Source organism: Equus asinus, chromosome 17 (genome assembly GCF_041296235.1).
Source record: "Equus asinus isolate D_3611 breed Donkey chromosome 17, EquAss-T2T_v2, whole genome shotgun sequence".
NCBI lineage: Eukaryota > Metazoa > Chordata > Mammalia > Perissodactyla > Equidae > Equus > Equus asinus.
Genome location: NC_091806.1, coordinates 16248393 through 16263881, shown reverse-complemented (window position 1 = coordinate 16263881; position 15489 = coordinate 16248393).

The following is a 15489-nucleotide window of genomic DNA, read 5'->3' as shown; positions in this document are numbered from 1 at the left end:
ACCCTGCATGTATTTCACAAGCTCTCAGGATCTTATTTTAATCTTAGCTCATATATACAATGAAATGGTAATACATATTTCATAGTGTTATTTTATTTATTTCTTTTTGTGAAGAAGTTTCTCCTTGAACTAACATCCATTACCAACCTTCCTCTTTTTTTGCTTGAGGAAGATTTGCCCTGAGCTAACATCTGTGCCAATCTTCCTATATGTTGTATGTGGGATGCCTCCACAGCATGGCTGATGAGCAGAGTAGGTCCATACCAGGGATCCGAACCCGTTAATCCCGGGCTGCCAAAGCAGAGCACGTGGAACTTGAACCACTCAGCCAGGGGGCTGGCCTCATAGGGTTATTTTAAGCATTAGCTGAGACACTGTATGCAAAGTATCCAGGGCAGTGCCTGTCACTCAATGTGCACTTAATAAATGTCACTATCTTTTTGCTTCCCTCACTTCTTCATCAATACCTCATTTCTGACTTTTAAAAAACTCTATGATTTATACTTTTTATTCATTCTATGTAGATATTATGTTAGGAGGTTATGAGAAACTTTCAGAATTCTGAGAGTAAAGCCCCCCAAATTAATGTAAGATAGATCAGATTCACTCTCTAAACAATTCACCTTAAAAGTGTGAATGTCTCAAAAGTTAAAATCAAGTTAAGGAAGACCCACAAATTTAATACATTTTCTAATACAAATAAGAAATCTGTAGTACAGTAATTAGTAAGTGTACTAAAACTATTGTTATTTACTAAAATTTGGCTGATACTACAAAGGCAAGCTATTGTTTTATCCCCATAAAAGCCTGGGAAATAGGTATTCTTCCTGCTTTCCAGAGGAATTAACTAAAGCTGGAAAACTTAACTAATTTATCATAAGTCACAGATCTAAAAAATGCCTCAGGTGGGATTTGAAGCCACGCAGTTTGGCTTTAGGACTTGCACTCTTCAACACTGTGGTATACATCATCATAATAACACATATTGCATATAACATAACACTTTCTAGTGGAGGGAGATTAGGCAATAAATAAGTAAACATATAAAAAAAGTCTACAATGAGAGTGAAAAGTGCTTAAAAAAATGAAAGTGATGTGAAAGAGTGACTCAAAAGGCAAGGGGCGACTTTAAATAGTGTGTTCAAGGAAGAGCCAAGAGCAAGAATTTATAGCATTCATCCACGTCCCAGGGTGCCAGAAAGGAGATGAAGTTTATGAGTAAAACCTCTAGAGAGGAGGTTCTGTGTGTGAGAAGGGGATTTTCATCTGACCTGGATGAGTATCTTTAACTGCTCTCTTTTCTGACTCAAAGATCACTCAGCAACCTTAACCTTATAATTATTTCAGCTCTAATTAAAATCAGGACGAAGCAAAATACCACATATGTATCTTTCCCCAGAACTTGCTTGTGCTTCCTGACAGGTGCTCTCTTTGGTCTAGTCAACAGCGCTGGTCAACATATTGCCTGTTCATGGCTTCTTTTGCTTTAATTTCTACACATATTTTCCACTATGTAAAAGCATTTGCTTAGAGGAAATGAGCTAAACTGATTGGTACAAGGAAAGCTATCAGTTTCACCAAATTTACACTCAATTAGATTACTGGCCTTTTCTTGGCTTATCAGGCTCTGCATAATTGCCCCCATTCAAACATGAATTTCTTTTACCTTATCCTGTGTCATTCTCTCCCTTGTTCACTAGCTCCAGCTGCAATGGCCTCATTTTTGCCCACGGGCCTTTAAGCTGGTTCTTCTTTATTCCACAAATGCTTTTCCTCTAAACCATCATATGGCTGGATTGCTGTCCTCACTCAGTGCACACCTCCTTACAGGTCTTCTTCTTCCTTTTTTTTTTTTTAATTTTTATTTTTTTCAGATGTACATCATATTCCAAATTCTGGATACATTGCATCATGGTCACCACCCGAACGCTAATTATAGTGCATCCCCTCACATGTGACCCTAATCACCCCTTTTGCCCTCCCCCCTGCCCCCTTCCCCAATGGTAACCACCAGTCCAATCTCCAATGCTATGTGTGTTTTTTTTTTTGTCGTTTTTATCTTCTACTTATGAGTGAGATCATATGATATTTGACTTTCTCCCTTTGACTTATTTCACTCAGCATAATACCCTCAAGGTCTGTCCATGTTGTCACAAATGGCCGGATTTCGTCATTTCTTATGGCTGAGTAGTAGTCCATCGTGTATAAATACCACATCTTCTTTAGCCATTCGTCCCTTGATGGGCACCTAGGTTGCTTCCAAGTCTTGGCTATGGTGTATAATGCCGCAGTGAACACAGGGGTGCAAGTATCTTTATGCCTTTGTGTTTTCAAGTTCATTGGATAAATCCCCAGCAGTGGAATAGCTGGATCATATGGTAGATCTATCCTTAATTTTCTGAGGATACTCCAAACTGCTTTCCATAGTGGCTGCAACACTTTGCACTGCCACCAGCAGTGAATAAGGGTTCTCTTCTCTCCACACCCTCTCCAACATTTGTTGTTTCCTATCTTGTTAATTATAGCCATTCTGACCGGAGTGAGGTGATACCTCATTGTAGTTTTGATTTGCATTTCCCTGATAGCTAACGATGTTGAGCATCTTTTCATATGCCTGTTGGCCATCTGTATATCTTCTTTGGAGAAATCTCTGTTCAGATCTTTTGCCCATTTTCTAATTGGATTGTTGGTTTTTTTGTTGTTGAGCTGTATGAGTTCTTTGTATATTTTGGATATTAACCCCTTATCTGATATGTGGTTTGCAAATACCTTCTCCAATTGTTAGGTTGTCTTTTCATTTTGTTGATGGTTTCCTTTGCTGTGCAGAAACTTTTTAGTTTGATGTAGTCCCATTTGTTCATTTTATCTTTTGTTTCCCTTGCCTGATCTGACATGGGACTTGAAAATATGCTGCTCAGACCAGTGTCATAGAGCGTACTGCCTATGTTTTCTTCCAGAAGTCTCATGGTTTCGGGTCTTCCATTCACGTCTTTAATCCATTTTGAGTTGATTTTTGTGCATGGTGTAAGGGAATGGTCTACTTTCATTCTTTTGCATGTGGCTGTCCAGTTTTCCCAGCACCATTTATTGAAGAGACTCTCCTTTCTCCATCGTATGCTCTTGGCTCTCTTGTCGAATATTGGCTGTCCATAAACGTGTGGGTTTACTTCTGGGCTCTCAATTTTGTTCCATTGATCTGTGTGTCTGTTTTTGTGCCAGTACCATGCAGTTTTGGTTACTATGGCTTTGTAGTATAATTTGAAATCGGGGAGTGTGATACCTCCAGCTTCCTTCTTTTATCTCAGGAATCCTTTGGCTATTCAGGGTCTTTTGTTGTTCCATATAAATTTTAGGATTCTTTGTTCTATTTCTGTAAAAAATGTTGTTGGAACTTTGATAGGGATTGCGTTGAATCTATAGATTGCTTTAGGAAGTAAGGACATTTTAACGATGTTAATTCTTCCAATCCAAGAGCACGGAATATCTTTCCATTGCTTTGTGTCTTCTTCGATTTCTTTCAACAATGTTTTGTAGTTTTCGGTGTACAGATCTTTCAACTCTTTCGTTAAGTTTATTCCTAGGTGTTTTATTATTTTTGTTGCAATTGTAAATGGGATTGTATTCTTAATTTCTCTTTCTGCTACTTCGTTGTTAGTGTATAGAAATGCAACCAATTTTTCTACATTGATTTTGTATCCCGCAACTTGACTGTATTCCTTTATTATTTCTAAAAGTTTTTTAGCAGACTCTTCAGGGTTTTCTAGATATAAAATCATGTCATCTGCAAAGAGTGACAGTTTCACTTCTTCTTTTCCACTGTGGATCCCTTTTATTTCTTTTTCTTGTCTGATTGCTCTGGCTAGGACTTCCAATACTATGTTAAATAAGAGTGGTGACAGTGGGCATCCTTGTCTGGTTCCTGTTCTTAGAGGGATAGCTTTTAGTTTTTCTCCATTGAGAATGATATTTGCTGTGGGTTTGTCATATATGGCCTTTATTATGTTGAGGTATTTTCCTTCTATACCCAATTTATTTAGAGTTTTTATCATAAATGGATGCTGTATCTTAAATGCTTTCTCTGCATCTATTGAGATGATCATGTGATTTTTATTCTTCATTTTGTTAATGTGGTGTATCACGTTGATAGATTTGTGGATGTTGAACCATCCCTGCATCCCCGAATGAAACCCAGTTGATCGTGATGTATGATCTTTTTAATGTATTGTTGTATTCGATTTGCTAGTATTTTGTTGAGGATTTTTGCATCGATGTTCATCAGTGATATTGGCCTGTAATTTTCTTTTTTTGTGTTGTCCTTGTCTGGTTTTGGTATCAGGATAATGTTTGCTTCAAGAAGGAATTAGGAAGCCTCCCCTCCTCTTCAACTTTTTGGAAGAGTTTGACAAGGATACGTATTAATTCTTCTTTGAATTTTTGGTAGAATTCACCAGGGAAGCCATCTTGTCCTGGACTTTTATTTTTTGGGAGGTTTTTAATTGCTGTTTTGATCTCCTTACTGGTGATCAGTCTATTCAAATTTTCTACATCTTCTTGGTCCAGTTTTGGAAGGTTGTATGTTTCTAAGAATTTATCCATTTCTTCTAGATTATCCAATTTTTTGGCGTATAGCTTTTCATAGTATTCTCTTATTATCTTTTGTATTTCTGAGGTGTCCATTGTAATCTCTCCTCTTTCGTTTCTGATTTTATTTATTTGAGCCTTCTCTCTTGTTTTCTTGGTGAGTCTAGCTAAAGGTTTGTCAGTTTTGTTTATCTTTTCGAAGAACCAGCTCTTGGTTTCATTAATTTTTTCTATTGATTTTTTAGTCTCTATTTCGTTTATTTCTGCTCTGATTTTTATTATTTCCTTCCCTCTGCTGATTTTGGGCTTTGTGTGTTGTTCTTTTTCCAGTACCTTTAGGTGCACTTTTATATTGTCTATTTGGGATTTTTCTTCTTTGTTGAGGTACACCTGAATTGCTATAAAGTTCCCTCATAGAAACGCTGTTGCTGTATCCCACAGATTTTGGCATGTCGTGTTTTCATTTTCATTTGTCTCCAGGAATTTTTTAATTTCTTCTTTGATTTCTTCATTGACCCAATCATTGTTCAGTAGCATTTTGTTCAATCTCCACGTTTTTGTGGATTTTCTGGTTTTCTTTCTGTAGTTGATTTCCAGTTTCATACCTTTGTGGTCAGAAAAGATGCATGGTATTATCTCGATCTTAAATTTATTGAGACTTGTTTTGTGGCCTAATATGTGATCAATCCTGGAGAATGTTCCATGGGCATTTGAAAAGAATGTGTAATCTGTGGTTTTTGGATGGAATGTTCTGTACATATCTACTAAGTCCATCTGGTCTTACGTGTCCTTTAAGGTGAGTGTTTCCTTATTGATCTTCTGTTTGGATGATCTATCCAAGGGTGTAAGTGGAGTGTTAAAGTCCCCTACTATTATTGTGTTACTGTCTATTTCTCCTCTTATGTCTGTTAATAATTGCTTTATATATTTAGTTGCTCCTATGTTGGGTGTGTAGATATTTACAAGTGTTATATTTTCTTGTTGGATTGTTCTCTTTATCATTATGTAGTGCCCGTCTTTGTCTCTTATTACAGTTTTTGATTTAAAGTCTATTTTGTCTGATATAAGTATTGCTACCCCCGCTTTCTTTTCTTTGCCATTTACGTGGAATGTCTTTTTCCATCCTTTCACTTTCAGTTTGTGAGTGTCTGTAGGTCTGAAGTGTGTCTCTTGTATGCAGCATATACAACGATCTTGTTTTTTTAATCCAGTTGGCCACCCTGTGGCATTTGGTTGGAGCATTTAATCCATTGACATTCAAAGTAGCTATTGATAAATATGTATTTATTGCCATTTTGTCACTTTTTCTTTTTTTTGGGTGTTTTAGTAGTTCTTCTCAGTTCCTTTCTTTTTCTCTTGCTCTCTTCACTTGTGGTTTGATGGCTATCTTTAGTAATATGTTTGATTTCTTTTGTCTTACTTTTTTCCTGCTTATTATAGGTTTCTGGTGTGTGGTTACCAGGAGGATCCTATTTAATATACTATGTGTATAACAGTCTATATTGAGTAGATAGCCTCTTTAGCTTGACCTCTTTCTAAAAGCTCTACTTTTTCACTCCCCTCCTCCCACATTATATGTTTTTCACATCATATATAGTCTTTTGTTTAGTGTGTGTCTATCCATTACCCTCTTATCATTGAAATAGGTAATTCTAGTACATTTATCTTTTAACCTTCATATTACCTTCACAGGTAGTTGATCTGCTGCCTTTACTATACTTTTACCTTACAAGTGATTTTCTTGCTTGTTTTTTCTTGTTGTTGTTTTGGGTTTTTTGATAATTTTTTTTCTTTTATCTCTATTTGTGGTCATTACTTTCCCACTTAAATAAGTCCCTTCAGCATTTCTTGTAGAACTGGTTTCTTAGTGATAAACTCCTTTAATTTTTGCTTGTCTGGGAAGCTCTTTATGTCTCCTTCCATTCTGAATGATAGCCTTGATGGATAGAGTATTCATGGTTGTAGGTTTTTTCCTTTTAGCACTTCAAATATGTCATGCCATTCTCTTCTTGCCTGTAGGGTCTCGGCTGAGAAGTCTGCAGACAGCCTGATGGGCTTCCCTTTATATGTCACTTGTGGCCTTTCTCTTGCTGCTTTTAGGATTCTCTCTTTGTCTTTAATTTTAGACATTTTGATTATAATATGTCTTGGTGTGGGCTTCTTTGGGCTTCTCTTGTTTGGAGCTCTCTGTGCTTCCTGAACTTGGATGTCTGTTTCCTTCCTCAGGTGAGGAAAATTTTCCTCTATTATTTTGACAAATATATTTTCTGCCCCTTTGTCTCTCTCTTCTCCTTCTGGGGCCCCTAATATCCGAATGTTAGCATGCTTGATATTGTCCCAGAGTTCCCTTACACTGTTCTCATTCTGTCTAATTCTTTTTTCTCTTTTCTGTTCTGCTTGGGTGATTTCCTCTAATCTTTTGTCTAGCTCACTGATCCGTTCTTCTGCTTCCTCTACTCTGCTACTGAGTCCCTCTAGTGAATTTCTCATTTCAAGTATTGTATTCTTCATTTCTGATTGGTTCTTTTTTATATCTTCCAATTCTTTGCTGATGTGCTCACTGTGTTCATCCATTCTTCTCTGCATATCTGTGAGCATCCTCATTATATTTTGTTTGAATTCCTTGTCAAGGAGGTTGCTAGTTTCTGTTTCACTTAGTTCTTTGTCTGGTGTTTTGTAGTGTTCCCTTGTTGGAAAGTATTCCTTTGCCTCCTCATTATGCCTCTTTTTCTGTGCTATTTTCTTTGTACTAGGTGAGTCGGCTATGTCTCCTGATCTTGGAGAAGTGGCCTTGTGTATGAGATGCCTTATGAGGCCCAACAGTGTGCTTCCCTCTCGTCACCAGACCATAAGAACCAGGAGTGACCCCTTTGTGGGCTATTTGTGTTCTTCTGCTGTGGCAGGGTTCCTCCCACTGACAGTCTCCAGGGAGTCTGATCTTTCCTTCCCTGGCCAGCTGCTTGTAAATCCGGTTTGGAGGGGCCTCAGCATTGTTGGCTACAAAGTCAATTAGCACACTCTTATTGCAAGTGTCCTCTTAATTGGGTTGGTACCCAGTGTAGCTGGTAGCTAGGCTCAGGGGCATAGAGTTGTGATAGGCCTGAGGACAACAAGGCTGATGTCAGTTCTCTTAGGAGCACAGCTGAGTGGGGCTAGCCCTTGGCATGGAGGCACTCAGTTGTTTCAGGCTTTGGACGGTGGGGCTGATCCTTTTTATGGCTATTTGTGAAGCACAAGTCTTCTGCTGCTGATAAGCCTCACCCTTCTCTGGACCACATACACTGTCAACACAGTCCTGGTCTGTGCACACTTCTCAACCCCCTGGATCGTACCCCTCTGCCACACTGCAGAGGCCCCCACCTCTGCCCCAATGCCCCCCACAGTTCACCTGGTCCTCACACAAGCCCTGCCCCACAGAGGCAGACACCCTTGCCTGCCTGTAGAGGATCAAGACACTCAGTCAATGCAGGCTGAAAAGTAACCTCAGGGCTTGCTGTTAGGTGGGGACAATCCCTAGGGCGGGTTGCCTGCCCTGGCTGAACTGGATTAAATCTGTGCTCTAGTGGGTGTGGCAGACCCCTGGGCTAACAGCCCAAGGGACGCACCTCAATGGCCCCAACCAGTGTGCATATCAGCACCTCTGGACCAGCTCAGAACAACGGCCCCAACCAATGTCTCAGTCTCAGGAGAGGATCCTCCTCTCACCAAGATGCCCCCAGGGCCCACCAGGTGAGTCTTGTTTCACCAAAGGACAGTCAGCCTTCTCTCTGGTGATTTTAGGTTGCTGCAATGAGTGAGTTTGTGCGTGGGCCCTTTAAGACCTGGATCTTTTCGGCTTTAGGCGGATAGCTTTTCTGGGGTGTCCTCGCTGCAGTTAATAGCCAGCAAAGCCAGATAGTAAGACCCCCATCCCAGTTGGGCTGAGTCCGAAGGATGGTTATAGCAGTATTGCCCCCACTCTGGACCTCACTCCTCCAGGGAGGGCTGCGTACCTTAGGTTGGCTCCCGCCTGACCAGCTGAGAAGCTCTGCTGCTCCCAAAGGTGGCTTTTTTCCTCTCCGGCCAGAGTTACTGCCTCTTCTGCTTTTGTCAGGACTGTCCCTTGTTGTGGGGTTTCTTTTTATCCAGTTTTCAGTTTTCAATCCAGGGTGATTCTTCCCAAAATTGTTGTAACCTGGTTGTGTTCGTGGGAAGAGGCAAGTTCAATGTCTGCTCACAGCGCCATCTTGATGAGAACCCTTACAAGTCTTCTTTAACCACACATATAAAGCCGTTCTCCATCTCCCTGAGTTACCCTCTATCACATCACTCAGTACAGTTTCTCTATGGCATCTTCACCATCTGATCATCTGATGTATTTGTTTAATCTCTCTCTCTTCCAACTAGAATGTAAACTACATGAAAATTAGACGCATTGGCTGTCTTGTTCACTACTGCATTTCCAGCACCTAGAACAGACTTGGCACAGAGCGATGCTTAATCAATATTCATGGAATAAAAGGTCATCATCTCCACTTAACCTTCTTAAGAGTAAGTGTGTCTTTATTTATTTATTTTTTATTGTGGTAACAGTAGTAAATGAATTTTAAAAAGGGACTTTTGTTAACTGGAAGCTTCTGAAATCTATGACTTTCCATTCTTGGTGATAAATTGAAATGGAGAATTGTAGGTCAGCTTAGTATATCAGCCAGGATTCTTAACTGATGACACAGAATCCCTGTAGCTAGTTTAAGTAGAAGGGATACACGATGTGCAATTAAACAGCTTAAGAAGAGTGGGGATCACCAATTCTAGGCTGAGCAATCGGGAAAACTTGCAGAAGCACACCTGATGGACTTGCGTGCTAAGGAGCTGCTGCTATAACCAAGATCATGCTGCCTCTGACTAAACTACAAAGGTGCCACCACATTCCTGACCTCAGAACCACTCTGATTTTCAGGACCACCTAACCTCAGATAACTAATATCCACTCAAAGACCTGGTTGTCAGAACCCAAGTCACATGCATGCACCCAAGTGCCAGGGGCATAGGGAAATGTAGTTCTTTGGATTTCATACTGGGAAACTGGGTATATACTTAGGAAACTAACAACATGTGCAGGATACCTTTAAGAGATTTATGGGCAGCCACACACTCTTGTTATTCACTATGATTGGGGATGGGATCTCATAAAATCGGTTTCACTTATCCATAGATAGCTTGTCATTTCCACAAAATTTAAGGGTGTCCCAGTCTCTGTCCTATACGTAGGAAGAAAAACAGAAACAAAGAACCACAAAAAAGCTGAGAACAGGAAAACTCTTGATACTGTGGAGAATTATTCATATATTCATTTACTTTTCCTGAATACCTGAGATGCTTGTAATTGTGGTTAGTGCTGAAAAGGAAACACAAATGACCAGAAGAGTCCTTAACCTCTGGCACTATCATAGTCTAGCTTACCGTTTGGCAGCTTTTCTCAAGTAACGGTTCTATCTTAATTTTGAGATGTTTATTAGAAGGAAGTTTCCCCAATGAAAAAAAAAAAATGCCTGTCTTACTTTACTGACTCTGATCTGTTTTTTAAAACCACTTTGATCCATGTGTTATTTAGAATTGGTTGTTTATTCCTTAAGTTGATGAGGTTTTCCAGATATCTTTCTATAATTGATTTCCAGTTTAATTCCACTGTAGTCTGAGAGTAGGCATTGTATGATTTCTATTCTTTTAAATTTATTAAGGTGTGTTTTACAGTACAGAATGTTTTCTGTCTTGGTGAATGTTCTATGTGAGCTTGAGAAAAATGTGTATTCTGCTGTCGCTGGATGAAGTAGTCTATGGTTGCAATCATGTTCAGTTGATTGATGATGTTATTGAGTTTAGCTATGTCCTTATTGAGTTTATGTCTGCTGAATCTGTCCCTTTCTGATAATGGAATTTGAAGTCTTCAACTATAATAGTGAATTCACTATTTCTCCTTGCAGTTTTATAAATTTTTCCCCTAATATATTGTGATGCTCTGTTTTTAGGTGCATATACAGTATGGATTTCCATTTCTTCTTGGAGAATTGACCAATTTGTCCTTATGTAATGTTCTTCTTATCCCTGATGATAACTTTCCTTGCTTTGAAGTCTACTTTGTCTGAAATTAATATAGCTTTCCACTGTGTTTTGATTAGTGTTAGTGTGGTGTATCTTCATCCATCCATTTACTTTCAGTGTGTATGTGTCTTTATATATAATGTGAATTTCTTGTAGACAAAATATAGAGGGATCATATTTTTGATCTACTCTGACAATATCTGTATTTTAACTGGTTCATTCAGACCATTGATATTCAAAGTGATTAATTATATAATTGGGTTAATATCTATCATATTTGTTGCCCTTGTCTTTTGTTCTTATTTTTGTATTCCACTCTTGTTCTGTATTTTGTAGCTTTAAGTGAGCATTTTATATGATTCTTTATTTTCTCCATTGTTCACATATCAGTTACTTTATTTTATTTTTTTTAATGATTGTCCTAGTGTTTGCAATATACATTTAAAACTAAGTCCAATTTCAAAGAACACTACTCCATGTCATGGGTAGTGCACCTATATTGTTATAACAAAATACTCATAATTCCTATCTCCAGTCCCTTGTATTATTACTGACATTCATTTCACTTATACATAAACATACATAGTTGAATACGTTGTTGCTATTATTATTTTGAACAAACTGCTTTCTGTTAGATCAGTTAAGAATAAGAAAGTAAATGTTTTTATTTAACTTCACTTATTCATTCTCCAGTGTTCTTTGTTTACGTAGATCTGAGTTTCTGACCTGTATGATTTTCTTTCTCTCAGAAGAACTTGTTTAACATTTCTTGCAGGAAGATCTACTTGTGATAAATTCAGTTAATTTTTCATTCTCTAAGAAAATCTTTCTTTTTCCTTTCTGTGTATAATGTGATGATTTACTATACGTATGTGTTATGACATTATTATCACAACCAAGTTAATTAGCTTAACCATCACCTCACAGTTACCATTTTTTGTGCATGTGGTGAGGACACTTACGATGTACTCTCTTTGCAAATTCCTTGTATACAATACAGTATTATTAACTATAGTCACCATGTTGTACATTAGATCCTCAGAACTTACCTTATTCGTGTTTGTATCCTTTGACCAACATCTCCCCATTTCTGTGGCAACCACCATTCTACTCGCTGATCCTATGAGTCTGACTACTTTTCTCCTTCACTTTTAAAGGATAATTTCACAGGGTACAGAATCTTCGGTTGCTTTTTATATCTCTCTCAACTCTTTGTTTCACTCCATTAATTTCTTGCGTGCATGCTTTCTGAGAAGTTGGATGCAATTCTTTTCTTTGCTCCTTGTTGTGGTGGTCTCAGCCTATTGATAGTGATTGAAAGTGATGATTCACCGGGCCCATATTACTTGTAGCAAGTCCCCATGGACATTTGCCCCCCTGAGACCAATGTTGTGGCTAGACTGGCCTTTGTGGTTTTTATGATGACTGTAGGACACAAATCAGCAAAAACCATCAGGGAACTTTGAGAAATAAGATGTATTACTCACTGGTCCTGGAGGGATCTTGGCACATGCAGGGGCCATAGAGCAGGGTCAGAGGTAGAGAAAAAGAGTGCAGTCCTGGGGCTCTGCCTTTCTTAGGGTCTGAGGATGGGTATCTAGGCTATTGTGGGTTCACTCTTTATTTGCCAATTTAAAGCATAATAGTGGGAATTAGGGCATAGGAAGGAAGAAGTGGGGTGTTCGTTATCTAGATTAGCCAGGGCTTTCTGAAAGAGGGAACTTCATAGGTAGAGGTGGCCTAATTTCTTATCTGGTTGTTTTGCTAGTAGCTGTGTCATATAACTGACAATATGTTTATTCAAGATGAATGTCTTTTGAAATGAATGCCTTGGCAATCAAATCTTAATTACAAGCACTTACATTACAATCAAAGAGCTTAATCTCAGGAGTTTACACTTCTCTCCTCTACAGGTAAGATATTTTTTCCTCTGGCTTCTTTCAAGATTTTAAAATTTTTGATTTTTTGAAGTTTGAATATGATACATTCTGGTATAGCTTTTAGTTTGTTTGTTTTGTCATTTATCTTATGAGTTGTTCTCTGAGCTTCTAGGATCCATGGTTTTGTGTCTGACATTAGTTTGGGGGAAATTCTCAGTCATTATTGCTTTGAATATGGCTTCTGTTCCTTTCACTCTTTCTCTTTTTTCTGGTATTCACATTACATGTATATCTTTTATAGTTGTCCCACAGGTTTTGGATATTTTATTCTGCTTTTTTCTTTAGACCTTTTTTCTCTTTGATTTGCAGTTTTGGAAATATCTATGATCATATCCTCAGGCTCAGAGACTCTTTCCTCAGCCATGTCCAGTCTACTAATGAGCCAATCATAAGCATTCTTGATTTATGTCACAGTGTTTTTGATCTCTAGCATTTCTTTTCAATTCTTAAAATTTCTATCTCTTCTTATGTTATTCACCTGTTCCTACTTGTCTACTTTTTCCTCTTAGCATATTAATCATAGTTTAAAAAGTTTCCTGCTCTAATAACATTTCTTCCAATATCTGACTCTAGCTCGGATGGTTCTTCAGTCTCTTCAAACCATGCTTTCTGCCTTTAGTATGCATTGTAATTTGTTGTAGAAATGTGGAGATGATGTACTGGATGAAAAAAACTGTGCTAAATACACCTTTAATAATGTAGTAGGAAGGTGTTACACAAGGGGAGTGTTCCATAGTTCTCTGACAAAGTCTCAGTCTTTGGAGAGCCTGTGTCCTTGGACTGCGTAGCTCAGCAGTGCTTCTCAGGTCCTCTCCAGTCCCCACTTAGGTGGGACAAGATGACTAGAGGAGACCAGAGTTGGGTGTTTCATTTCTTCCAGGTAGGTTAGGCTCTGATAAAATTCCAGCAGATTAGGCTGTGGTAAAATAGTTTCTCCTGAGGGCAGGCCTTGTTAAGAACAGAAGGCTCTGAAGTATTTAAAAGATTTCTTTTTGCTCTCCCTGCCAGAAGCATGAGGGTATTTTTCTCCTATATTCTCTGTGTCGAGTTGGTTGAGATCCCAGAGTTAAAACTCACAAACATGTGGAAGCCCTCATATGACTGGGTCCCCCCAGAGTTTTTCTCTTTTGGTCTTGTCCACACCAAGCCTCTGGCAATCCATCAATTACAGTTCAGGTTTTCCTACCTGGGCACTGGTTCCCATGGGGGTTTCTGTTCATAGGTTTCTGCTCTGGGAAGTTGTGATTCTCTGTAATGGTCTGTCTCTCCAATTTAGGAACAGAGGTTTTCTCTGTAACCCAATTTCTCTGACCAAGAGAATTAATTCTGAGAATTCTCAGATCAAGGTAATTAATTCAGCTTCCTACTTATTGTTAGGAGGTTATAATGATTTCTACTATTTGTTGTTAGGAGGGAGTAATGATTTCTAAGTTCCTTACGTGCCAAACTGGAACTAGAAGCCCCCTTACTCTCCTCATGAAAGAATTTAAGATGAAATCCAAATTTCTTACCAAGAGCTGTACTGCCCAGCAGAGTTTGGTTCCTGTGCATCTCTTAAACTTCAGTTCTGTCCTTTCCGTTTCCTGTGCCCCTTCAGGCACAGTGACTTTTCAAGTGCCATGAACTTGCCAAGCTCTTTTCAGTGTTGGAGCTTTTCACATGTAACAGTGCTTCCCATGGTAACAACTTGTCATCCTTTGGATTTCGGCTTAAAAATCACCTTTTAAAAAGGTCTTCCCTAGTTACCTTATGCGCAGTAGTATCTCCTTCTGATTTTCTGTCATGGTATCCTGTTTGTTGTCTTATTAGCAGCAATCACAGTTTATAATTACTTTATTAAGTTGGTTCCCTTTTTATTGTCTGACTTTATTCCAAGAGTATGATAAATGCAGGCAGAATTCTTATCCTGATTTTTTTCCTATTTTATTAACTACTTTATACACAGCTCATAGCACAGAACCTGGCATAAAATAGATGATCAAATTTTAAAAAAGCAATTGGATAAATAATTAATTATTACAACTAGATCAGAGATAAAATTTAACATATACAACCTCACCACTCTTATAGGCAGAAAAAAATTAAATATTAGATAAAAGGAAAGAAAACCTTGCTATGGCAAGGTGGGGAAATGAGTGACAAATTAATCTTCTTTAGACTAAAATGACAGGGCTGATATTTTAGCCTTGGCTGGCAATATTTCCATAACAGTTTTGAGGCTTTTTTCTCCTTGTTACATTCTACTTACCATCATTATGTGATTGGTCTAACAGGTTTTTCTCTCTTTTTTAATATAGGTGTTCTCTTAAAATTTTGTGGAAAATCTCAGTGAATTAAATTAGGCAACAATCGGTCCTGGACACATTCCAATTGCAGACTCCATAATTAATATCATTAGAGAGTATAAAGTCTTCTTGATCTTTGCCTGTCTTGGTTAGAAGATGCTCTGCTCTTAAGTACTGATATAGTAATTTCAGGAGATGCTTTATTAGGCTTAAAGTACAAGAAAGTTCTCTCGAATGTCAAGTACAACTATTTGGCCATATCCACACGATAGAGTGAGATGGACTAAACCTCTGAATGATAGTTATTCTTTATTGATGCTACTGGAAAAGAAAGTACTCAAAAAATTTTCCCGGTAAATAGCTACTTGCTGTCTTCTTCTGCAGACATACGATTTACTTGCGTTTTTGATAAATTATCCTAATGGGAAAATTTTATTTTACTTGTATCATGCTTTCTTTGAAATATAGCTACATGGCAAGTAGTAATTTTCTGAAATCTTTACAAGAATCCATGGAGAAAATGGATAGACTAAGGCATGTGAAATAAAATATCTTCAAGAAATAATGCACTTTTTTGCCCTCTGTGGGGAAAGTAGATGGAA